Source organism: Podarcis pityusensis (genome assembly GCF_964106645.2).
Source record: "Podarcis pityusensis genome assembly, chromosome: 11".
NCBI classification, from domain to species: domain Eukaryota; kingdom Metazoa; phylum Chordata; class Lepidosauria; order Squamata; family Lacertidae; genus Podarcis; species Podarcis pityusensis.
The window spans coordinates 47,397,990-47,410,776 of NC_138036.1; the positions used below are offsets into that span (position 1 = coordinate 47,397,990).

At 45.5% G+C, this 12,787-nt stretch overlaps 1 protein-coding gene and 3 long non-coding RNA genes across 10 annotated transcripts in view; 1 reads left to right on the forward strand and 3 right to left on the reverse strand.

Annotated features, from left to right (window-relative positions):
• LOC308458549 overlaps positions 1 to 12,787 on the reverse strand; it is a 436,164-nt gene that overhangs the window by 179,206 nt on the left and 244,171 nt on the right. The gene's annotated exons all lie outside the window — the stretch shown is intronic.
• On the reverse strand, positions 4,174 to 5,995 carry LOC308458528. The gene is made up of 2 exons (XR_013977522.1): positions 5,071 to 5,995; positions 4,174 to 4,826 (listed from the first exon to the last, which is right to left on the reverse strand). It is a non-coding gene; the product is annotated as an uncharacterized lncRNA (long non-coding RNA).
• Positions 9,234 to 12,019, reverse strand: LOC308458407. The gene is made up of 2 exons (XR_013977372.1): positions 11,880 to 12,019; positions 9,234 to 11,032 (listed from the first exon to the last, which is right to left on the reverse strand). It is a non-coding gene; the product is annotated as an uncharacterized lncRNA (long non-coding RNA).
• CSNK1G3 (casein kinase 1 gamma 3) overlaps positions 11,748 to 12,787 on the forward strand; it is a 56,800-nt gene continuing 55,760 nt past the window's right edge. For 2 of the 7 annotated variants that reach the window (XM_080972899.1, XM_080972901.1), the window contains exon 1: positions 11,748 to 12,276. The gene's annotated coding sequence lies outside the window, so the exon portion shown is untranslated. The remainder of the gene's footprint in view (positions 12,277 to 12,787) is intronic. The other 5 variants (XM_080972897.1, XM_080972900.1, XM_080972895.1 and 2 more) reach the window with 3 other exon arrangements.

Consider the following 12,787-nt stretch of genomic DNA (forward strand, 5'->3'; position numbering starts at 1 on the left):
GTGTTTTAAAATTGAAAGCTACCTTGAATTAGGGATGCGGGTGGTGCTGTGGGTTAAATCACAGAGCCTAGGACTTGCCGATCAGAAGGTCGGCAGTTCAAATCCCCGCGATGGGGTGAGCTCCCGTTGCTCGGTCCCTGCTTCTGCCAACCTAGCAGTTCGAAAGCACGTCAAAGTGCAAGTAGATAAATAGGTACCGCTGCAGCAGGAAGGCAAACGGTGTTTCCGTGTGCTGCTGTGGTTTGCCAGAAGCAGCTTAGTCATGCTGGCCACATGACCCGGAAGCTGTACGCCGGCTCCCTCGGCCAATAAAGCGAGATGAGCGCCGCAACCCCAGAGTTGGCCACGACTGGGCCTAATGGTCAGGGGTCCCTTTACCTTTTTACTTTCAATTAGGTCTTTCCTCAAATAACTGGATACATTAGCAAAATCCGCATTGATTTTTCTTCATCAGAGACAACTAACATGCACATTCTCCCAGCATCTTGTTTAAAACCCTATTTATCTGTTTAATCTACAAGAATTTATTCCACCCCTCCCCCTTCAGATAAATGATTCACAATAAATGTCCTTGGCTGTGCTATAGTGCTTATAATCCCCACAGTCAGTATTACATTAAAAGGTCTTGTTCTTCCTTGTAGAGAATGAAGATGCATATGAACCTAATTTCTGTGACAATAAATGATGCTGCACTTCACAAATCACTAGTTTTCCATGACCAATTTAGATCACAGAAGCCAGGGTGATCAAAAGGCACGTTGCTGTTCGAGGTATATATGAAGTAAAGAGATCTCTCATTATTTGTGCTCTGTTTTATAATCGGAGCAGAGTTGGTTATTGTGTTTTCTTGAATAGGATCCAGGATGAGGCATTGGCAGCAATCCAGTGCACAATTAAGCATGCTTAAGTCCCACGGAAAGAAAAGGGGCACAATGGGAGTTAAGCATGCTTAACTGTGCACTGGATTGCAGCCATTTCCCATTCATCCTAGGACAAAGTAGGTTCTGGCGTTCCTGAGCATGTAAAGTGATTAGTGGTACCAACGTGGCAATGTTGTCTTTAAAAAGTAAATTATGGCCATGCACCTGTCAGAAAGAGTTCCCTTAACTAGAACAGTTTTTAATAGTTAGATGCAAAGGCAGTGGCAGAAGGAATACCCAATTGGATTGCTATATTTCAACAACTATCCCCTGGTAAGAGGACGCCAACCATTCTTCCATCACTCACTCCAGAAGACAGCAGCTCACAAGGTTGTATTTTAATATTTTGTTGGAAGCTGCCCAGAGTGGCTGGGGAAACTCAGCCAGATGGGCGGGGTATAAATAAAATATTTATTAGTATCATTATTATTATTATTATTATTAATCTCTCCAAGTTGAATCAGTGGGTACTGTCTCAACATCCCTCCTCAGGCCCAATCCTGGCAACTGAGGCATCTAATCAGAGGCTGATTCCTCCCCCTCCCCAACGGTAATTCCTTAAGGATTCAGTTTTAATTTTCTTCTCTTCTGATTCCTTTTTAGGGTTTTCCTGGTAAGTGGGAAGGGGGGTTGTCATCTCAAGCCCTCCAGTTGCTTGTACCGTGGAGGAGCAATGATAGTAGTCATAAGGGGTTAAGGCTCTCATCTCCATAAAGCCAATGGGATCCCAAGACATTGAGTTTGGGGGGCAGAGACAGGTTTGCTTAAACCAGAGAGGCTGCTTATAAGTGCCTCCCACATGACTGGAATAGCTATAGATTCCTCCTCCAGACTTCATTTGACTCCCCTATCCTATTCTTGGAGTGGCAACTTTGGCTGTGTACACATTACCATTTACTCCGGCTTCGCTGCGCTCCCATCACTGGTATGTCAAGCCAAGTACACATGGCATCAGCCACAATCCATATGTATCCTATAGTTTCTTGAGAAACACCCTTGTTTGATGCCTTTCCCCTCAAACCAGCTTCTATCCAATATGAAAACTTAGGTTGCGGTTCAGCTGTGGGGTCTACATTCAGACGTGTTGTGTATGCGCAGATGACAACACTGTTGGATAGGAGTTTGCGAGCACGGGGAAACAAATAAGGCAATGTGCCTTGAGCGAAGATATCCCTGTCCCCTTCCTTTTCTGTACAGCAATCTAAAAATGCAACTTGAAAGGCAATGGGGCAAATGGCCTTGCTGTGTTTTGAGTCAGTAATGTGCACAAGGATGTGGCTATTTAGGCTTACTGGTTCACAGAACCAGTACGTGGTACATAAAGAAAGAAGAATAGTTTCTTTATGTACGCCGCAACAGCAGCAAGAATACTTATTGCAAAGTATTGGAAGACACAAGATTTACCCACTCTGGAAGAATGGCAGATGAAGGTGATGGACTACATGGAATTGGCGGAAATGACTGGCAGAATCCGAGACCAGGGAGAAGAGTCGGTGGAAGAAGATTGGAAGAAATTTAAAGACTATTTACAGAAATATTGCAAAATTAATGAATGTTAGAATGATGTCAGAATGAACTTAAGTGGTTTAAGCAGTAATGCTATAAAGGTGTATGTAAAAATGGACTGTTAACAGGTGAGAATCCAAAGTTATAAAATATTAAGCTAAAGGATTAAGATAAAAACAAAGAGGGAAAGAAATTGCTGAATTAACTAACTGAATTGGAATACAAAAAAGGGAGGTGTGAGGAGGTCCGGGAAGCAAGGAAATGAATGTAAGGCATGGAAAGACTGATATATTTTTTAAAGTGTTTTTTACCTTTTTTCTGTATTTTGTATTTTCCTTTTATTTTTATTTTTGTATTTTTTTCTTTTTATTTATGTAATTCTTTTCTTTGAAACCTTAATAAATATCATTTTAAAAAAAGAAAAAAAACAGAGAACCAGTACGTGGTTTCTGCCACAAACCTGTCAGTGCCACTGCTTTGCTGATTATCTGTCCCCTTTCGCCTTGCATCTATGCCATCCCTTCCAGACGTCCCCTCTCCTGCCTCCCCAAGACATTTAAAATTGCCCAAGGTTTCCTATAGGCCACATCCCCCTCTTTTCAACCAGTTGTTGTTTTGGTCTTCTCCTGTTGTAGCTGGATGGGACAGGGTTGACGTATGTGGGTGGTTCTCAGTCCTAATCTTTTAATTCTTATCTTTTAAAAAAAATATCATTTCTATCAAAGGATTACTGGAAATAATAGCAGGGCTTTACCTCAGTGCCGCGTGATATCTGCACGTTAAGCTCCATGTTTTGGAAAAAGGTGACCTGCTATATTCAAAAGGCTTTGGTTGTACAGTTAAAGTAGATTGCACACCCTGGCACTCTTGTAGAACACATCCAGTTCCCCCCAAATAGAAAAAGAGAAATCAGAATTTTTGCGATAAGGTAAGTGTTAAACCAGAGAGCCTAGGACTTGCTGATCAGAAGGTTGGCGGTTCGAATGCCCGCGACGGGGTGAGCTCCCATTGTTCGGTCCCAGCTCCTGCCAACCTAGCAGTTCGAAAGCACATCAAAGTGCAAGTAGATAAATAGGTACCGCTCCAGCGGGAAGGTAAATGGCGTTTCTGTGTGTTGCTCTGGTTCGCCAGAAGCGGCTTAGTCATACTGGCCACATGACCCGGAAGCTGTACGCCGGATCCCTCGGCCAATAAAGCGAGATGAGCGCCACAACCCCAGAATCGGTCACGACTGGACCCAATGGTCAGGGGTCCCTTAACCTTTACTTTAAGTGACCAGAAAATGGACTAGAAGGTGTGGCTTAACATTTTCTTGATGCAATGTCACATATCCTCTGCACAAACAAATCTGAACAAATGTGCAGAAGATAATCATATAGCTTTTGTGCAAAGAAATCAGGATGAATGCTCAATAAACAGGCCTGGAAGTGACCTTCATTTCCACAGAATTCACCCACTTACTGCTGTTTTTTTCTCAAGAGCTTTTGCTGAAATCAACCAGAATGTAGGGAAGACCTGAAAAGCATATCCAGAGGTACCAAACTGGTGCCTTAAAAATATATATAGGCATGATTAATTAAGTAGTTTTGGGTTCCATTGATTCCAGTGAAATAGACGTAAGGATGTGTTGAACTCTTCCACTGAAATCAATAGAACTGAAAAATGCCCAATTTTGGCTGTATACATTTGGGCTGCCAAACCAAGACCAGAGACCCACAGAAGTAATATGAGCATAAGAGGCAGAAAGTTACCGTCTTCCATATTTATTTATTTTTAAAAAGGAGAGTTGATTAATATTTACCCAGTTGTATTTGCGCTTCCAGCCTGGGTACTTCCGTGTTTCTGAATTTATTTCAAAAGCAGTCACACACATCCGACAATGAGGCACTCCACTGAAAAGTACACTGATTTAATCAGCACGTACATGAGTATGGAATGTATTGTAGCTGCTCTTTCAATTGCAGCATATTATCTCCTGCCTCCGCAACAGGGTAAGCTTCTGTTGTACATGGGACGTGGGTGGCACTGTGGTCTAAACCACTGAGCCTAGGGCTTGCCGATCGGAAGGTTGGCGGTTTGAATCCCCATGACAGGGTGAACTCCCATTGATCGGTCCCAGCTCCTGCCAACCTAGCAGTTCGAAAGCATGTCAAAGTGCAAGTAGATAAATAGGTACCGCTCCGGTGGGAAGGTAAAGAGTGCTTCCGTGCGCTGCTCTGGTTTCGCCAGAAGCGGCTTAGTCATGCTGGCCACATGACCCGGAAAAACTGTCTGTGGACAAACGCCGGCTCGCTCAGCCAGTAAAGCGAGATGAGCGCTGCAACCCCAGAGTCGTTCGTGACTGGACTTAACTGTCAGGGCTCCTTTACCTTTTATCTCCTGCCTAGAGTTTTGAACTTTCTGATTACAGTTGTACCTCGGGTTACATACGCTTCAAGTTACATACACTTCAGTTTACACACTCCACTAACCCAGAAATAGTGCTTCAGGTTAAGAACTTTGCTTCAGGATGAGAACAGAAATCGTGCTCTGGCGGCGCAGCAGCAGCAGGAGGCCCCATTAGCTAAAGTGGTGCTTCAGGTTAAGAACAGTTTCAGGTTAAGTACAGACCTCCAGAACGAATTAAGTACTTAACCTGAGGTACCACTGTATTTTCATGTATTTGTTGCTGCTCCTGCCTATTACGCACTTTTGAGCTTTATGTATCAAGGTTTCACATTACTTGCGCTACCCTGATATTGGCCACAATCCAAGAAAACGATACGCATGAGCAGTAGAAAGCCATTTCTACAGCTGGCAGCTGCTTTGAAGCTTGCATTGCAGCTGCTTGTACCCCAGAAGAAAAGCAAGCTACACTTCAGAATAAAAAGTGATTTCTCTCTGAAGCTGTACAAATGAATGCAGTGGATGCTTCTGAGTAACTTCATGGTAAGTTCAAAGTATTACCTCAATTATTTTATTGTTATGAGTTGGCGGTGGGGAGTAGGCTGTATGCTGAGACCCTTCTAATGCCTGGGCCCCCTTCTAATTATCAGAATAGCCAGGTTAGCCTCCTGGGGAAGTGATTGCCTAGGTGATGGGCCATTGAGGGGAACAAAGGAAGGAGATCTGTGCGAGGGCGGCAAATGGATCAACTCATGGATCATTAGAAGGACAAAGCCAGAGTTAAGAACAGATATTTGAGAGTGGTGTGAGCTAGAAGAAAAGCAGCAAGCTGGGGAGAGTGAGAGACAGAGTGATGGTTGGGTTCTGTTTGAATCCAAGGCTGCAGGAATGGGGGAAACAAGACCTTCTTGGGGTGTTAATGCTGTGAACGCCTCCATCTTAGGCTCAGGATGTGTGTGTATTGCTATTTTTCAAGAAAAAGAGTATTTGGAACCCCACTTTAGTACTCTAATTATAGGATGTACCACCGCTCCAAAGCTAGCAAGATAAGTCTTGCTTAACAATAAACCATGTTTATCTGCTCCCTGTCTACTTTCTGCCTCTCTCGGGAGAATTTCAAATACCCAAAGATTGGACACCTGTCTCCATGAAGGAAGGTCTCCTTCCATTTTGAGACTGCGCAAAGGATCCCTGTCATGGGCATAGCCAAGGGGTGCTTAGCCCCCCTCCCAGATCAAGTAAAACAATAAAAATACTTAACTGACCAATCACATCGGTTCTGCCCCCCACTACCGAAAGTCCTGTCCCCCCTAACAATGTCCTGCCGTCCCAACGAAAACCCTGGCTACATTCATGCGCCCTGTCAGCTAATTAGATGTCCCCACCTTCAGGACGCAGGTGACGCTGTGGGTTAAACCACAGAGCCTAGGACTTGCCGATCAGAAGGTCGGCGGTTCGAATCCCCGCGACGGGGTGAGATAAATAGGTACAGCTCCAGCGGGAAGGTAAATGGCGTTTCCGTGCACTGCTCTGGTTCATCAGAAGCGGCTAAGTCATGCTGGCCACATGACCCGGAAGCTGTACGCCGGCTCCCTCGGCCAATAAAGCGAGACGAGTGCTGCAACCCCAGAGTCGGTCACGACTGGACCTAATGCTCAGGGGTCCCTTTACCTTTACCCTTTACCTGCAGGAGGATGGGTCAGCAGTGATTCTGGCGGCCCCTTCTTCTTCTGGCAGTTCTCTCTATCACCACCAGAATGGATTTTGGGCAGAGGAATAGGGGGGAAAGCATTGGTTGAAAACCACCTCTTCCTCCTAATGGAGCATCTAGCTAGTAGAGTTCTATTAAACGCAAGCTCTGGATCCAACCCAAGAGCATTAAAAAAGTTTGGGATCTGTCTCTTGCCAAGCATTTAATAACAACAACAACAAAAGGGTTGTTAGAAGCCAAACTAAACACAATCATATATCAGCTATGCAAATAGAAGTGATGTTAATGTGAGACCTCCAGCTATCAATGCTTACTTATGGAGATGCTATGTCATGGATAGTTGAGGCCTTGGCAATGTATTCAATGATTTAGTTATTTGACAATTTCCTTGCTCCTTTATTTTCTTTTATGTGACCAATATAAGCATTTAAAGTTGTGTTGAAATTGATTGATGTTGCCTTACTATAACATTAATGAAACACTCTTTTTAAAAAACCAAACAAACTTTTTTTTAACATGCACTAATATCGATCCTATCCCTTGAGTCCTCTGGTGTCAATAAAGTGTTAAACTGCACATCACTCGCTTTGTGCACATATGGTTGTTAGGGAATTTATTTTATTTTCCAATAAACAGATCTGCAGATTAATTTGTGCATGTCTTGGAGGCGGAGAAAAAAGGTTCCGTTGAGCATGCTCACTTCAATAGGTAAGAGCAGTTTCCATGGAGACAGGGTTAGAGGTGAAGATATTAATGATAAATAAGGGGGAGATGGACACAGAAGATCTGGGTTTTAAAAATAGCCCGTATACAAACCACTTGGTTCTGGGCAGTGTGAGGACAAAGCGACGATTGGAAATCTGGATTTTCTAAGCGAGTATGGATGAGCTCTTGGTTTTGGTGAACTGTTGCAATAAAGGATATCATGTTCATAATCCACATGCTTTAGATTAAATGCAATATTTCTTTATATAAAGCTATACAAAAATTTTAAAAGGGAATCCCCCAGCAAGAATGGGGCAGATGATTTTTAAAATAACTGATGATACTTATAAGGGTATGTGAAGTTTTCAGGAATGGCAAAGTGAGGTGGGAATTGACAACAGAGATATCAAAACACCCTGCAAGAAATCATGGAGACAAGTTAGAAATTGCTGCAAAACAAAGAAGTTGTTTTGAAGGAACCAATATTTGGACATTTTTGTTTATGAACAAAAGACTGGCTTCCATTTACTGTATATCAATTTTTTTAAAACACCAAACTAGTTCACTAATAAGGTGGAAGTGATTGAGATGACTGCCAAAAACACAAATGTGATTGAAGGAACTAACAGAAGCATGATAAACTGGAAAGAGATGGAGTGAAAATGCCCTCATTGGAAAAACTAATGGAAGGTGGCTGCAGACTGCTGGGCAGTACAGTGGTACCTCAGGTTAAGTACTTAATTTGTTCCAGAGGTCCGTTCTTAACCTGAAACTGTTCTTAACCTGAAGCACCACTTTAGCTAATGGGGCCTCCTGCTGCTGCCACCCCGCCGGAGCACGATTTCTGTTCTCATCCTGAAGCAAAATTCTTAACCCGAGGTAATATTTCTGGGTTAGCGGAGTCTGTAACCTGAAGCGTCTGTAACCTGATGCGTATGTAACCCAAGGTACCACTGTAGTTGTTTATTTCCTTGACATCTGGTGTGAGGGCATTCCACAGGGTGGGCACCACTACTGAGAAGGCCCTCTGCCTGGTTCTCTGTAACCTTACTTCTCGCATTGAGGGAACCACCAGAAGGCCCTCTGCGCTGGACATGTGTTAAGTGTGCTTTAAATGTTTGGTGTGTAATTGACCATAGGTGCCAGACTATGGAGTGGAGAAAGAGTAAGCGGAAAGGTGCAATTTAGACAGATTTGTGCTATGCATAAATAAGTCAAACTACGGAGCACCATCAGAAAAAAGGGCATTTGAGAGAATGGTTTAAAAAGAAAAACTCCACAGTTAACATTGTAATAGTTTGTGCTCAGCAGTCTTTAGTAAAAATTTAAAGGGTGGTCCTGAAAGAACTTTTGAGTTGAGCACTCCTGAATTATATCCTTCCGATACTGACTTTTTCTTCTCTTGATACACTGCAAGGCCAAAATGCGATGAGTAAGCAGAAGCAGGCAGGAGCAAAACTGCCTGCTGAATATTGACTGTTATGAAGACAAATAGTTGAACACCCTGAAATATATGTGGAGCTTGTGATAAATGTAATTTGCACGTTATATTCATATCTAGACTGTATTCAACAAGGAAATAATTAATTTAAGAAAACCCCCAGATGGAGTATTAAAGAGATTTCTACTAAAATTATTTTCTAGACAAAAAGAGCTTAATTTATTTTGCAGTTGGTATGTAGGCAATGCTGCCAAAACATCATAAAACAACCAGCAAAATTGCTGTATAAATATGGAAATTTCTATTATTTTTATTCTCGTTATCTTACTGTTGGGTATTTAGCAGTATTTTACACGCTTTGGGGAACAGAAAAGCAGCCTATTTGTTTTTCAAAATCAATAAACAAAATGTCCTTGCTGTGAAACCAAAGAACTGAATGGTTTGTAGTCTTGCATTAAAAAGAAGATGCATTTTGGGTCCTAAAGGATGTTCTTTAGGGTAATACTTGTAAACTGAACAGGCTGGAAACAACCAATAAAAACTTCTCAGATAAAATATTATGTTAGTTTGTACAGAAACCTTTATCCAATAGTACTAGAAGATCACCTGTCTTCTAGGTGCTAATAGTTAAGTGTAACATGGTATATATACTTCCAGCAGCAAAAAAAGACCTAACACCACCGTCAGTCACCATGCTCAATTATTACTGGTGTCCACTGCCATTCGCAACAGAGCTCCCATAGCATTAGATGGTTTATTTATACATAAATATTACCCCAGCCAATATACCGTATTTTCCGGCGTATAAGACGACTGGGCATATAAGACGACCCCACAACTCTTCCAGTTAAAATATAGTTTGGGATACTTGCCGTATAAGACTACCCCTCTTCCAACGCACACCAAATAAATTTTTTTAAAACCAGTCTCCAGTCCGGTTCGGAAATCCGCTCCACTTCCCAGTGGCCGGGGGCTTCTGGGGCCAATTTTTAAGCAGATTTCTGCTTCATCTAGAGAGCTTGGTGTCCTCTGATTTAATTTGCTGTCGTTTTATCCTTTGGTGGGGAGTTGCTGCAGGAGCTGCTGCTGTAGCCGGCATATAAGCCGACCCCCAACTTTTGAGAAGATTTTCTTGGGTTAAAAAGTGGTCTTATACGCCAGAAAATACAGTAACCCTACAGGGTCTTATTTCTCCTATAACCGCAGCCTTGGAGTCAAACAGAAATCAGTCATTGCTCTGCTTCTCTTCCTTCCCAGCCTGCAGCTTTTGCATCCAGGGTCACACCCTAAAATTCTGGCTTTATCTGTTGAGGGAAGCGGTCCCTACTCTTTTGCCATCTTGCAAAAGCCCTTGATCCTTGGTTCTCTTAATGGCCCATCACCCAGGATGCTAACCTGGCTTGAGCTTTTAACACTTGCTGGATCCAGGAGTTAGAAGTCTGGCACCCAACTTAACACCTCTATTACAAATGGTTACAGAACAGGAAGCAGAGTAGGAGCAGAGAATTATCCCAACAGAAGGGTGTAGAAAGTGGAGTCCCTAAAGGACTGGTACTGGGACCTGTGGCTTTTGACTGGTTTATAAATCACCTAGAGTTAGGGGTGAGCAGTAGGGTGCCTGAATTGTTCAGGATGGTTAAATAAAGGGATTGTCAGGCACTCCAAAAAGAGATCTTTAAACTGGGTGAATGAGCAGTAAAAGGCAAATGCAATTCAATGGAAGCAAATGTAAAGTGGTGTACACTGGGGCAAAAAAAATCCTAATTTCACATGTATGCTAATGTGGTCTCAACTGATGGTGACTGTTTAGGAATGAAACACCGAGGTTGTAGCAAAAAAGTTGAATTCAGTGTTAGCGATCATTAGGAAAGGGAATGAAAACAAAACTGCCAATATCATAATACTATGGCGCAACCACACTTGGAATACTGTTCTCAGTTCTGTTCATCTCAAAAAAGGATTTTGTTGTTGTTTAGTTGTTTAGTCGTGTCCGTCTCTTCGTGACCCCATGGACCAGAGCACGCCAGGCACTCCTGTCTCCCACTGCCTCCCGCAGTTTGGTCAAACTCATGCTGGTAGCTTCAAGAACACTGTCCAACCATCTCGTCCTCTGTCGTCCCCGTCTCCTTGTGCCCTCCATCTTTCCCAGCATCAGGGTCTTTTCCAGGGAGTCTTCTCTTCTCATGAGGTGGCCAAAGTACTGGAGCCTCAGCTTCAGGATCTGTCCTTCCAGGGAGCACTCAGGGCTGATTTCCTTAAGAATGGATAGGTTTGATCTTCTTGCAGTCCATGGGACTCTCAAGAGTCTCCTCCAGCACCATCATTCAAAAGCATCAATTCTTCGAGGATCACAGTATAGTAGATCTGGAAAAGGTTCAGAAAAGGGCTCCCTAAATGATTGAGGGATTGGAGCAACTCCCCAGTGAGGAAAGCTTAAAAAATTTGGAGCTTTTTAGGTAACGACGAACATGATAAAGAGTTGTTAGAGAACTTCCCTCCCTCTCTTCAGAACTTCAGTGGGTCTACTCTTGAGTAGGAACTGGCTGACCACCAACCATAGGAAGGCTGGTTACTTGGGACATTTCCAAACAAGCAGCGCAAACGGAGCCAGAGGCTTCCGCACTGCCGGGTAAAAGTCAGCGCAGCCTCTGCACGCCTCCCACGGAACCCACACTTTCCCACCGCTTCCCTCGTAACGTAGCACCTGGCCTACGTCCTCCTTGCGCGCTTGCTGATTGGCCGCGACGCCCATCCTTCAAGGCGAGGGGAGAGAGGCGGCTCCCGGAGAAGAGACTCCACACAACCAGCTCGTGTGCCCTTTCCCTGCCCCCGCCGCGGATTCTCTCACGGCCCTGTCCGCCCCAGAAGCTCCTCCCCCTTTTGCGTCACTCATCTCCCCCCCCGCCCTCGGGCACCGCCCACTTTGCCTACGAATTCGAGGTTGGCAGGGGAGGGGAGTTTTTCTTTTTTTGAGGGGGAGGGGTGGGGATTGAAGAGAGAACAACAAAAAAAAGCCCTCCTCATGGCCGGCTGGCTCGTGGGCGCGTCTCCGCCCACTTCGGCGTAGCCCCGCCCCTCCTAGGCCGCCGGCCGGCGCAGCTAACTGCGGCCGTTGCCTGCGAGGCGGGGCGACGGGAGCGAGGCGGGAGGCCGCCTCCGCTTGCCGCCGCCGCCGCCGCCACAGGGGAGACTTCCGCCGCTGGTCTCTCACCTCCCGGCAGTCTTTCGCCCTCTCTCTCTCCCCCCCCATCTTTCCCTCAGGAGAGGCGACGGCTCCGTGGCGCCTGTTGTCGACCCCGCGAAAGCGCCGTCCGCCCTCTTTTATTTCCCTGCGCCGGCCAGGAGCCGCGGAGACTCCTCCCCTTCCCTCTTTTCTCTCTCTCTCTCTCTGCCTTTCTCGCCTCCCTTCAGCCCGCTCGCCGCCTCAGCAGCAGCGCCACCTTCCTTCCTCCTCCTTCTCCTTCTCTTCCCTCCCGGTTCCTGCTGCCCCCGCGAGGCACCTGCGCCCCTCCCCCTCCTCCTCAGCCGCCGCCGCCACAGCGAGAGAGAAGGACAAGGCCGGAGTCGGCCGCGACCTCTCCCCGCGCGCGAGACCTCCCTCCCTCAAGGTACGGGCTGCCTCACGAGAGCCGGGCGCGCGCGGGTGTGTGTGATGGGGCCGGGTTGGCGGCGCGGGGTTCCTGTGGAGGTTGGGGGGGGGGTCCTCCTTGAACGGTACACAATGGGAGGTGGAGAAGGTGGTGGTAGGAATATGGCCGTGGTGGGATTGGGGCCCTGCCTCGCCTGTGGATTGCGAGGCATGTTGCTTTTGTGAGGAGAAGGGTGGAGTGTTTTGTGTGTGTGTGTTTTTATTAGGGAAGGGAAGGGGGAATCTCGTACCTTGCGGGTGGCTGGGACTCCCGGAGCCTGTTTTGTGTTTCCACAAGGGAGGTTCGCTCCGGAACCCGCGTCCCAACTGGAGCTTATAAGGGTGGGGACAACGAGCGCTATCTATATACGTGGGTTTCATCGCCGTGAGTCAGTCTGTTGTTGTGCTGTGTATGGGAGTGTGGTGTGATTTCCATTCCCCCCCCATCAGTGTGCGTATTTTGTGTGTGTGTGTGTGCATGCATGTGGGGG